Raw genomic sequence first — 12,807 nt, 5'->3', positions numbered from 1 at the left:
AGTTGCTATTAGAACACCCCTCATTCTTCGAAGTTTCAGTGAGTGCAATCCTAGTCTCCTCAATCTCTCCCCATACAGCAACATTTTCAATTCTGGAATCATTCTTGTGAAACTCCTTTGCACCCCCTCCAGTGCCAGCACATCCTTTCTAAAGTGAGGAGACTAAAACTGTACAAACTACTCTACATCAAGCTTTACCAGCACCCTATACAACTGGAGCATCCCCTCCCGATTTTTAAACTGCATCACTCGAGCTATAAGGGACACTATTCCATTTGTTGCCTCAATTACCAGCTGCATCTGCAAACATTCTGTGATTCATACACAAGGTTGCCCAGCTCCCTCTGCATAGCAGCATGCTACAATTTTTCACCATTTAAGTAATACTCCATTTTGCCCTGATTGCTACCAAAATGGATAGCCTCACATTTACCATCATTGCACTCCATCTGCAAGACCCTTGTCCATTCACTTCAACTTTGTGTCCATCTGCAGATTTTCATTATCCTCTTTACTCTACCACTCATTTTAGTGTTAAATGTGATCTGTGAACTGTAATAGTACATGGAACAACACAGCGCAGAACAGGCCCTTTGGCCCTCCATGTTGCGCTGACCTGTGAACTAATCTAAGTCCATTCCCCTACACTGTCCCATCAGCATCCATATGCTTATCCAAGGGCTGTTTAAATGCCCTTCATGTGGCTGAGTTCACTACATTGGCAGGCAGAGCATTCCACCCCCGTACCACTCTCTGAGGAAAGAACTTGCCTCTGACATCTGTCTTAAATCCATCACCCCTCAATGTGTAGCTGTGCCCCCTTGTACCAGCTGAAGTCATCATCCTCGGAAAAAGACTCTCACTGTCCACCCTATCTAATCCACTGATCATCTTGTATGTCTCTACTAAATCCCCTCTCAGCCTCCTTCTCTCCAATGAGAACACACCCAAGTTCCTCAGCCTTTCTTCATAAGACCTTCGCTCCAGACCAGGCAACATCCTGGTAAATCTCCTCTGCACCTGTTGCAACGATTCCACATCCTTCCTGTAATGGAGCGACCATGCAATATTCAAAGCGAGGCTGCACTAGCGTTTTGCAGAGTTGCAGAATGACATCACGTCTCCGCAACTCAATCCCTCTACCAATGCAACCTAAAACACCATCAGACTTCTGAACAGCACTATCAACCTGGGGGGCAGTTTTCAGGAACCTATGTACATGGACACCAAGATCCCTCTGTTCATCTCCACTACCAAGAATCTTTCTGTTGACCCGGTGTCCTGCCTTCCTATTATTTCTCCCAAAGTGAATCACCTCACATTTATCCGTATTCATCTCCATTTGCCACCTTTCGGCCCAATTTTGCAGTTTATCCAAGTCTCCCTTCAACCTGCAACATTCTTCCACAATGTCCACCACTCCATTGTCTTTAGTGTCATCTGCAAACTTACTAACCCATCCACCAATGCCTGCATCCAAGTCATTTATAAAAATGACAACAGCAGTGGTCTCAAAACAGATCCTTGAGACACACCACTAGTAATCAGACTCCAGGCTGAATATTTTCCATCAACCACCACTCATTGCCTTCTTACTGAAAGCTAGTTTCTAATCCAAATGGCTAAATCTCCCTCAATCCCGTGCCTCTGTATTTTCTCCAATAGCCTACCATGGGGAAACTTATCAAAGGCTTTACTCAAGTCCATGTACACCACGCCAACTGCCCGACCCTCATCCACATGATTGGTCACCTTCTCAAAACACTCAATGAAGTTTGTGAGACACGACCTGCCCTTGACAAATCCATGTTGACGATCTCCAATCACATTGTTGCTTTCTAGATGATTATAAATCCTATCTCTTATAATCCTTTCCAAAATTTTTCCTACAACAGACGTAAGGCTCACAGGTCTTTAATTGCCTGGGTCATTCTTACTGCCCCTCTTGAACAAGGGCACAACATTTGCACTTCTCCAGTCCTCTGGTACTAAATCTGTAGACAATGAGGACTCCAAGATCAAGGCCAAAGGCTCCACCACCTCCTCCCTAGCTTCCCAGACAATCCTCGGAAAAATCCCATCAGGCCCAGGGGTTTGATCTACCTTCACACGTTGTCAAATTGATAACACTTCATCCTTACTAACCGTAACCTTTTCAATTCTAGTAGCCCGTAACTCAGTCACCTCCTCTGCAATATTCTCCTGTCGCTCAGTGAAAACAGATGAGAAATATTCATTTAGCACCTCTCCAATCTCCACAGCGTCCACACACAACTTCCCACTTCTGTCTTTGACTGGCCCTTTGCCTAACCCAGTCATCCTCTTATTCCTCACATACCTATAGAAAGCTTTAGGGCTCTCCTTTATTTACCTGCCAATGTCTGCTCATGTACCCTCCTTGCTCTTCTTAACTCTCTCTTTAAATCCTCCCTAACTAATCTGTAGCTCTCCATCACCTCATCTGAACCATCTGGTCTCGTCACATCAGCCTCCCTCTTCAGCTGAACAAGAGATACAATTTTTTTAGTAAACCACGGTTCCCTTAGCTTATTGCTTCCTCCTTGCCTGACAGGGACGTACCTCTCAAGGACACGCAATATCTGTTCCTTAAACCAGCTCCACAATTCAATTGTCCCCATCCCCTGCATTTTGCTAACCCATTCTATGCCTCCTAAGTCTTGCCTAATCGCACTACAAGGGAGGAATGGAGAAGCAGATAGTGAAGGGGACTATCAGAGATTACAGAACAGAACAGAGATAGACTGGAGAGTTGGGCAGATAAATGGCAGATGGAGTTCAATCCAGGCAAATGCGAGGTGATGCATTTTGGAAGATCAAATTCAAGGGCAAACGAAACAGTAAATGGAAAAGTTTTGGGGGAAATTGATGAACAGAGAGATCTGGGTGTTCAGGTCCATTGTTCCCTGAAAGTGACAATGCAGGTCAATAGGGTGGTCAAGGCGGCATATGGCATGCTTTCCTTCATTGGACAGGGTATTGAGTACAAGAGTTGGCAGGTCATGTTGCAGTTGTATTGGACTGTGGTTCGGCCACATTTAGAGTACTGTGTCCATTACCAAAAGGACGTGGACGAGAGGAGGAAAATTTAGGGGAGATATGCATGGCAAGTTCTTTACACAGAGGTTGGTGGGCACCTGGAACGCATTGCCAGCAGAGGTGGGCAACGCAGGCACATTAGCATCTTTTAAGATATATTTGGACAGGTACACGGACGGGCAGGGAGCAAATGGACACAGACCGTGAGAAAATAGGTGACTGGTCAGACAGAGGATCTTGGTCGGCGCAGGCTTGGAGGGCTGAAGGGCCTGTTCCTGTGCTGTAATTTTCTTTGTTGTTTTGACTGACTGGAGTGAGGGAGGGAGGGTGCGACGGCTGGAGCGAGGGAGGAATGGATGGCTGGAGGGAGGGAGCGAGGACTGACAGGAGGAAGGAATGGATGAATGGAGGGAGGGAGCAGGAGGAGGGGGCGGGGGGTAGGACGAGGGGGTTGGGGTGAAGGAGGAGGGGCGGGTGGGGAATGGAGGAGGGGGCGGGGAGAGAGGAGGGGAGGAGAGGGGGTGGGTTCGGTGCCAGGCAGCTGTTCAGGCAGGTACCAGAGATAGTGGGAACTGCAGATGCTGGAGAATCCAAGATCTTGGCCTGCTGTGTTCATCCAGTCTCACATTTTATTGTTCAGGCAGGTAGCTGTGCCCAGGAGCCGGGCGAAGAGGCCTTCTCCCACCTCGGATCCCCGCTCCCGGCCAAGGCGGCGCAGGGCCGAGCCACTGAGCAGCGAGCGCTCCAGCAGCCTGGATGCCTGCTCCTCGCCCAGTGGTCATGCTGGAGGCTGTAGGGGTCCGGGATCGTGGTACGCTGATCCCGATGCAGAACAGCTGGGTCCTCAGTCCCCTCCCGGGAAAAGGGTTCCAGACAGTGGACTCGTCACCGAGGCATGGGCGGGGGGGAAAGGCGTGAGTAGGAACAGGAGAGGAAGGGGATTGACTGAGAAGGAGAAAGAGACAGACTGTGTGTGTGAGAGAGAGAATTAGAAATGCAGTCTGATTGCGGATGGGTTGGGTTTAAACAGATTTTTAAACTTTTAAAAAAAAACTCAATGCTGCCTGCTGAGCGGGTGGAGATGCACGGATAGATAAACACACGGCGAGAGGAAGAGAGACACAGAGAAAGACAGAGCGCCGGGGGCGGGGGCAGGGGAGAGGGAGAAGTTCACAGGGAGAGACGGAGAGACAGGGGAGAGACAACGGCAGAGACACACACAGAGGGAGGCAGAGACAAGACGAGAGACAGAGAGGAGCGCGCGCACACACACACACATGCACACACAAGAGACAAAGTGAAAGAGAAAGAAAGAGACAGAAGTGCACAGCGAGGTGGCAGAGACAAGACAACAGAGAGAGAGAGAGACATAGACACAGAGTGAGGCACACACAGAGAGATGGAGAGACAGTTTGTGTGTGTGGCGAGGGGTGGGTTTGGAGAAAATGGGAGTGGGGAGCGAGGGCGAGAGAGAGAGACACAAAGAGACAAAGACAGAGTCGTAGAGTTGTGCAGCAGGGAAACAGACCCTTCAGTCCAACTCCTCCATGCTGACCAGATATCATAAATGACTAGTTCCATTTGCCAGCATGTTGCCCATATCCCTACAGACCCTTCCTATTCATGTGTCCATGCAGGTGACTTTTAAATACTGTGATTATAATAGCCTCTGGCACTCCTCTGGCAGTTCATTCCATACACAAACTACACTGTGGAGAACACATTTTTCTGAGGATGGTAGATGGATTTGGAGCCAAAGAACAGGAAATAACATGACCAACCCAAGGAAACCTAAACACTTGAATAGAAAGCGGGACCGAACACCAGCGCTTCACTGGAGGCTCACTGATGATTTCGCCTGGAATGGTGACGAATCATCTGAAAACTAACCTTCCAGCTCAGTGAGCAATCTTACATCCAAAACCTCAATCCTGAGCTAAAAATCTTCTCAAAACTCGATAATACTTGGCCACTTGATTGACAGATGCATCCTATTTTTTTAAAAAAATAAACTTTTTTTGTTCGATGTATGACTGACTGACCAGTGTTTATTGTCCTTCCTTAACTGAGACTTGGGAACTCTGCAGCCCAATGGTATCAATGTGGACTTCACAAGCTTCAAAATCTCCCCTCCCACCACTGCATCCCAAAACCAGCCCAGCTCGTCCCCACGTTCCTAATCTGCTCTTCCTCTCCCCGATCCCCTCCTCCCAGCTCAAGCCAAACCCCCATTCCTGACCTACTAACCGCTTCCCGCCCCCTTGACCTGTCTGTCCTCCCCAGACTGACCTCTCCCCACCTACACTCACCTCTATTGGCTTCATGTCCGACCCTTTAACTTAAGACCATAAGATATGAGTCTAAGTAGGGCCATTCGACCCATCAAGTCCACTCCGCCATTTAAATCATGGCTCATGGGCATTTCAACTCCACTTCCCAGCACGCTCCCCGTCGCCCTTGATTCCTGTGAGATCAAGAATTTGTTGATCTCTGCCTTGAAGGCATCCAACGTCCCGGCCCCCACTGCACTCCGTGGCAATGAATTTCACAAGCCCGCCACTCTCTGTCTTAACAAAAGTCATCTCATTTCCGTTTTAAATTTACCCCCTCTAATTTTAAGGCTGTGCCCACGGGTCCTAGTCTCCTGGCCTAACAGAAACAACTTCCTAGCGTCCACCCCTTCTAAGCCACACGTTATCTCGTAAGTTTCTGTTAGATCTCCCCTCAACCTTCTCAGCTCTAATGAGTACAATCCCAGGATCCTTAGCCGTTCGTCGTATGTCAAACCTACCATTCCAGGGATCATCCGTGTGAATCTCCGCTGGACACGCTCCAGGGCTAGTATGTCCTTTCTGAGGTGTGGGGCCCAACATTGGACACGGTATTCTCAATGGGGCCTAACTAGACCTTTATAAAGCCTCAGAAGCACATCACTGCTTCTATATTCCAACCCTCTTGAGGTAAACAACAACATTACATTCGCTTTCTTAATCATGGACTCTACCTGCAAGTTAACTTTTAGAGAATCCTGGACCAAGAATTCCAGATCCCTTTGTACTTCTGCTTTACGAATTTTCTCACCATTTAGAAAATATTCCATGTCTGTATTCTTTTTACCAAAGTGAAAAACCTCACATTTACTCACATTGAATTTCATCAGCCATTTCCTGGAGCACTCTCCTAAACTGTCTCAATCTTACTGCCGCCTCTCCACCTCCTCAGTACTACCTGCCTGTCTACCTATCTTCGTATCATCGGAAAACTTCGCCAGAATGCCCCCAGTCCCTTCATCCAGATCATTAACATTAACAGGAGGGGGCACGAGAAAGGCTTGGCAGAAGGAATCCGGGAAAACACAAAGGCATTTTACACTTACGTGAGGAATAAGAGAATGGTCAAAGAAAGAGTAGGGCCGATCAGGGATAGCATAGGGAACTTGTGTGTGGAGCCTGAGGAGGTAGGGGAAGCCCTAAATGAGTTTTTTGCTTCTGTCTTTACGAAAGAAACGACCTGTGTAGTGAATGAAACCTTTGAAGAGCAGGTGTGCATGCTGGAATGGATAGAGATAGAGGAAGCTGATGTACTGAAAATTTTGTCAAACATTAAGATTGACAAGTCGCCAGGCCCGGATCAGATTTGTCCTCGGCTGCTTTGGGAAGCGAGAAATGCAATTGCTTCGCCACTTGCGAAGATCTTTGCATCCTCGCTCTCCACTGGAGTCGTACCTGAGGACTGGAGAGAGGCAAATGTAATTCCTCTCTTCAAGAAAGGAAATAGGGAAATCCCCGGCAATTATAGACCGGTAAGTCTCACGTCTGTCGTCTGCAAGGTGTTAGAAAGGATTCTGAGGGATAAGATTTATGACCATCTGGAAGAGCATGGCTTGATCAAATACAGTCAACACGGCTTTGTGAGGGGTAGGTCATGCCTTACAAACCTTATCGAGTTTTTTGAGGATGTGACTAGTAAGGTTGATGAGGGTCAAGCTGTGGATGTGGTGTATATGGACTTCAGTAAGGCATTTGATAAGGTTCCCCATGGAAGGCTCATTCAGAAGGTCAGGAGGAATGGGATACAGGGGAACTTAGCTGCTTGGATACAGAATTGGCTGGCCAACAGAAGACAGCGAGTGGAAGTAGAAGGAAAATATTCTGCCTGGAAGTCAGTGGTGAGTGGGGTTCCACAGGGCTCTGTCCTTGGGCCTCTACTGTTTGTAATTTTTATTAATGACTTGGACGAGGGAATTGAAGGATGGGTCAGCAAGTTTGCAGACGACACAATGGTCGGAGGTGTCGTTGACAGTGTAGAGGGCTGTTGTAGGCTGCAGCGGGACATTGACAGGATGCAGAGATGGGCTGAGAGGTGGCAGATGGAGTTCAACCTGGATAAATGCGAGGTGATGCATTTTGGAAGGTCGAATTTGAAAGCTGAGTACAGGATTAAGGATAGGATTCTTGGCAGCGTGGAGGAACAGAGGGATCTTGGTGTGCAGATACATAGATCCCTTAAAATGGCCACCCAAGTGGACAGGGTTGTTAAGAAAGCATATGGTGTTTTGGCTTTCATTAACAGGGGGATTGAGTTTAAGAGTCGTGAGATCTTGTTGCAGCTCTATAAAACTTTGGTTAGACCGCACTTGGAATACTGCGTCCAGTTCTGGGCGCCCTATTATAGGAAAGATGTGGATGCTTTGGAGAGGGTTCAGAGGAGGTTTACCAGGATGCTGCCTGGACTGGAGGGCTTATCTTATGAAGAGAGGTTGACTGAGCTCGGTCTCTTTTCATTGGAGAAAAGGAGGAGGAGAGGGGACCTAATTGAGGTATACAAGATAATGAGAGGCATAGATAGAGTCGATAGCCAGAGACTATTTCCCAGGGCAGAAATGGCTAGCACGAGGGGTCATAGTTTTAAGCTGGTTGGTGGAAAGTATAGAGGGGATGTCAGAGGCAGGTTCTTTACGCAGAGAGTTGTGAGAGCATGGAATGCGTTGCCAGCAGCAGTTGTGGAAGCAAGGTCATTGGGGTCATTTAAGAGACTGCTGGACATGCATATGGTCACAGAAATTTGAGGGTGCATCCATGAGGATCAATGGTCGGCACAACATTGTGGGCTGAAGGGCCTGTTCTGTGCTGTACTGTTCTATGTTCTATGTTCTATGTTCTAAGGTGAACAGCAGCGGCCCCACCACTGAACCCTGCGGGACACCAATCGTCACTGGTTGCCATTCTGAAAAAGAGCCCTTAATCCCAACTCTCTGCCTTCTGTCAGACAGCCAATCCTCAATCCAGGCCAGTATCTCACCTCGAACACCATGGGCCCTCACGTTGCTCAGCAGCCTCCTGTGAGACACCTTATCAAAGGCCTGTTGGAAGTCTTGATAGATAACATCCGCTGGGTTTCCCTGGTCTAACATACCTGTTACCTCTTCAAAGAATTCTAACAGGTTTTTCAGGCACGACCTCCCCTGACTAAATCCATGCTGACTTGTTCTAATTTGACCCTGCACTTCCAGGAATTTCGAAATCTCATCCTTGACAATGATTCAAGAATTTTAATCAACTACCGAGGTCAGGCTAATCGGCCTGTAATTTTCCATCTTTTGCCTTGATCCTTTCTTAAACAAGGGAGTTACAACAGCAATTTTCCAATCATCTGGGACTTTCCCTGACTACAGTGACTTTTGAAAGATCATAGCCAAAGCCTCTGCTATTTCCTCAGCCACCTTCCTCAGAACTCTAGGATATAGCCCATCGGGGCCAGGAGATTTATCAATTTTTAGACCTTTTAGCTCTTCTAGCACTTGCTCTTTTGTAATTCCTACCATCCTCAGCTCTGCCCCCTGGCTCTCCCTAATTGTTGGCATATTACTCATGTCTTCCACTGTGAAGACTGACGCAAAGTACTTATTAAGTTCTTCAGCTACTTCCTTATCTCCCACCACTTGCCTTCCAGCATCAATTTGGAGTGGCCCAGTGTCTACTTTTGCCTCACGTTTGTTTCTTATGTATTGAAAGAAGCTGTTACTATGATTTCTGATATGACTAGCTAGCCTACCTTCATATTTGATCCTCTCCTTCCTTATTGCTTGTCTGTCTCCTCTGCACCTATCTTCCCCTCTATCCATCTTCAATCTGCCTTCCCCTCTCCCTATTTCTTTCAGAGCCCTCTCCTCCTCCCTCTTTTCTGAAGAAGGGTCTAGGCCCGAAACGTCAGCTTTTGTGCTCCTGAGATGCTGCTTGGCCTGCTGTGTTCATCCAGCTCCACACTTTGTAATCTTGGATTCTCCAGCATCTGCACTTCCCATTATCTCTGATGCCAATTGTTTTTATTTTGTGGACAGATGCTATCAATAGCAAACCAAACAAAAGCTTCACTTGTCATTGTCAAAATTGGTAATAGCCCACGAGCTGCAGAGTGAACAAAAAAAAGTTACCCATTTGCTTGTGACTCTCAGATGGATTTCTTTCCGATTTATTTATTCTTTAATGAGACATAGCTGTTGCTGATTGTCCAGCACAAATTGACTTCTTGAACAGCTTCATGTTGCTGTAGACAGGCCCACAATGCTGTTCCAAAAGAGATTACTAATATTGACTCAGGAACAATCATTCATTTCCAAATCAGTTTGAGAGTAGCTTGGAGGTGATTTTTACTGGGATTAGTGCTACCATGTCTGATGTCCTTGACCTTGAAGATGAGTTTTCTAAGTCTGGAAAGGCGGGTGTAAGAATAGTTGGAAAAAAAATGTGGCAGTGCATCTTGTATATGGACACATTATTGTGTCTTGGAGTTAGTTGTGGAGAGAATGGATACGGTGCCAATCAAGGGGCTGCTTTGGTCTAGACTCAAGATCGTTTCCAGTGTTGTTGGATCTGCACCATCATTGACACACTTCTGACTTGAGAATTGGAGGGCGGCTGCAGGCTTCGGAGTCAGGAGTTTCTACATCAAATCGCAGAGTCGTTTTGCTTTGTTCCTTTGTCTGTTAGTCTGTGGTCCCAAGTGATATCTAAAACCAGGTCATCTTTCTTGTGAGCTTGTTATTCCAAACTTAAAATTTATGTTGAATATCAGATGGAATTTGTTTTATTGACTCCATTCTGCAATCATGTCGATCTGAAAATGTTAACTGCATTAATTAATACTAAGCAGAAACAGACTTTGTAGAAAATGGTTTGACGATTTTCTGTGTCTGGAACATCCCTCTTCCTTCTTGAACGAAGATCGTACCAACCTATGGTACCAAACTGCGAGTCAAACGGACGGGGCTCATAATCTTTAAATTCCTAATCAAAATTAGTGTAATCGTATGGTTCTGTGCAATAAAAGAGAAAGAATAAACAGGTTCCCACAATTTTGCTGATGTTTATGAACAGAATGCACAAATTCAAAAGTTTGCGCTGGCATGTCTGCTTCCTCCAGCCTGTTTAAACTGCTCCATTCAATGTGAAATTTGTGATAAGTTTTAGCACACAGGTCTGTTTCATCTGTGCCACCGCCTTCAGAGTGTATTCAATTCTAATAGACATACATGCTTTCCCCCTTTTCCAGTAATACATTCCTTGAAGAGTTCAATGATATTTGGATGTTAAATCTTATCCTCATATTCTTTAGATTCTCAATCATCACTGAATCTGATGTCACCGCCATTCCATACAGTGTCAAACAGGAGTCAACTGGCATATCCAAATTTTAATTTGAGTTTAGTGCTACACAAATATATTACTTTTTTAAAAATTATATTCAAGTCAACATTAACATTTCATTCCCCGACAGCGGATGAACTTACTTTTAAACTCCAATTTTCCTTCAGTATTAAGAGAGGTGAGCCTTTTTGCAAGCGCCGAAAGTCTCCACCAGTTTATGCTAAAGCTTGAGGAACTGTAAGTTTCACAAATATGTTCCTATTAAACACTAATTCCTATTGAAGCAGTATTCAGCTACACTTGTTCAACTAGACAGCAGAAATGGTCAAGATTTTAAAAGCGACTAAGTACTTTGAAGAGGAGTCACTCTTTGAATTAAATTCCATGTTGGTGTGTGTGAGTCCATAGGTTCCTCACTCTCAATGAACCATTCAAACTGACATGCAACTACTGAAACACACAGACAAAAAAAACATGAATGTTAACAGTCACTAGGATTTTGAGAGTGATTTGGAACTTGTATTCAATACCTTCTGGGGTAAATCTGTTCCAATCTGGATAGTACTCATTTATCACCATCCCACCTACCTTCCCCAGCACCTCCTCCCTCTCCACACTATTTGTTTCTGAGCTCCCGTCCACCCTCCATTTTGGAGGAAGGGTCCTGACCCAAAACATCAACTTTCTTGAGCCTCTGATGCTGCCTGCTTTCCCCCAGCTCCACAATGTGTTATCTCAGACACCAACTTTGGCAGTTCTTACTATCTGGATAACTCATTCTCACCTTGTCACAAGTGATTTATCGTCATTTTCTTTTCAGATTACACATGTACATGTATATACATAAATATACATGTGACACCTTTATGCCTGAACCACGAACCGAGAGGATTTTTAAAATAGTCTCTTCATATCTGCATGCAAGAGAAATCAAGGTCATAATTTTCATTTTAGGAGTCACTTAAACACTCAAAGTACTCACAGTCAGTGTCCCATTTCCTTCACCAGTCAATTTGATGAGAATATTTCGTCCAAGAGGAAACCGTAACAGTAATTATATTTTATCATCAAACTCTTCATTGCATCACCAATATTTCCTTGTCTGTTTGAAATGTAAGACAATGAAATAATCATGGACAGATTGGCCAACAATGTAATTTAATGTGTGTTATGGCAACTGAAAATCACAACCATTGAAGAGTGTTCTTTAAAATGCTGTTATCATACAACAGAGTACTTTTTGAGATGCAGTGATGAATATAATTCCTGAGATGCAAAAATATATGCTGAATTAATTCCAAAGAATAACTTGACAATTAAAAAGAAGCTAAGAATCTCTTTACATCGTGATGCTTGTCAGATTGCCACTAGTCAATGGAAATCGTTCAGAACGATTATTTATTGCCAGATGAAAAGGAAGCGTACACATTTCATTTTTACATCTCATCCAAGAGACAAAAAAAACACCTTTACGAATTCATTGTCAAACAACAAGACTCACTCAAAAAGTCATTTGGCACATTGAATTTCCTCCACCATTCGGTGAGATCATGGTTGATCTCATTACATTTATTATTATACAACATTTCCACCAAGCCCTCCTGAAAGCTAATACATTCCAATCCAAGTAACATCCTGGTAAATCTCTGTTTCTGTGCCATGCCTTGTCTTTCCAAATATTTTTGAGTCATCTACAAATTTAGCCACAGCACATTCACCTCTTCCTCCAAGTCATTAATAAACAAGCTCAAGACCTGTGGTTCCTTCAGCGTTGCCCCATTTCTTACTCACAAGCCAACCCTGGCATCTCTGTCCATTTGTCTGTTCTTTCTATAGGACATGTATCATTGGATATTTAGTTCCCAACACTTATCCCCTTACAACCTCATGTCTGTGATACCCAGAACAATACATCTGTCAATTTCAATCTGCACCACAAACTCATTCACTTGGTTTTATACACTCCCTACAATTAAATAAAAGACCTTCAGTCTGGCATTTACGGCCACCCTTCTTATCTGCTGCACCTGAATTGAGACTCCTGACTATTTCCATACTTTTTGTCCTATTACTTGCTCTGGAAACTTTGCTGAGCATTTACTAG

At 45.0% G+C, this 12,807-nt stretch overlaps 1 protein-coding gene across 1 annotated transcript in view; it reads right to left on the bottom strand.

The window, feature by feature from the left end:
• Positions 1-12,174, bottom strand: part of LOC132209292 (uncharacterized) — a 73,757-nt gene extending 61,583 nt beyond the window's left edge. The window contains exons 1-2 of the mRNA XM_059644418.1: positions 11,686-12,174; positions 10,847-10,938 (exon numbers count right to left, since the gene is read on the bottom strand). The gene's annotated coding sequence lies outside the window, so the exon portion shown is untranslated. The remainder of the gene's footprint in view (positions 1-10,846; positions 10,939-11,685) is intronic.
• Between the last annotated feature and the right edge of the window lie 633 nt (positions 12,175-12,807).

Source organism: Stegostoma tigrinum, unplaced genomic scaffold (genome assembly GCF_030684315.1).
Source record: "Stegostoma tigrinum isolate sSteTig4 unplaced genomic scaffold, sSteTig4.hap1 scaffold_82, whole genome shotgun sequence".
Lineage (NCBI taxonomy): Eukaryota > Metazoa > Chordata > Chondrichthyes > Orectolobiformes > Stegostomatidae > Stegostoma > Stegostoma tigrinum.
Note: the sequence above shows the minus strand (reverse complement) of the source record. Positions and strands in the feature narration are given on the sequence as shown.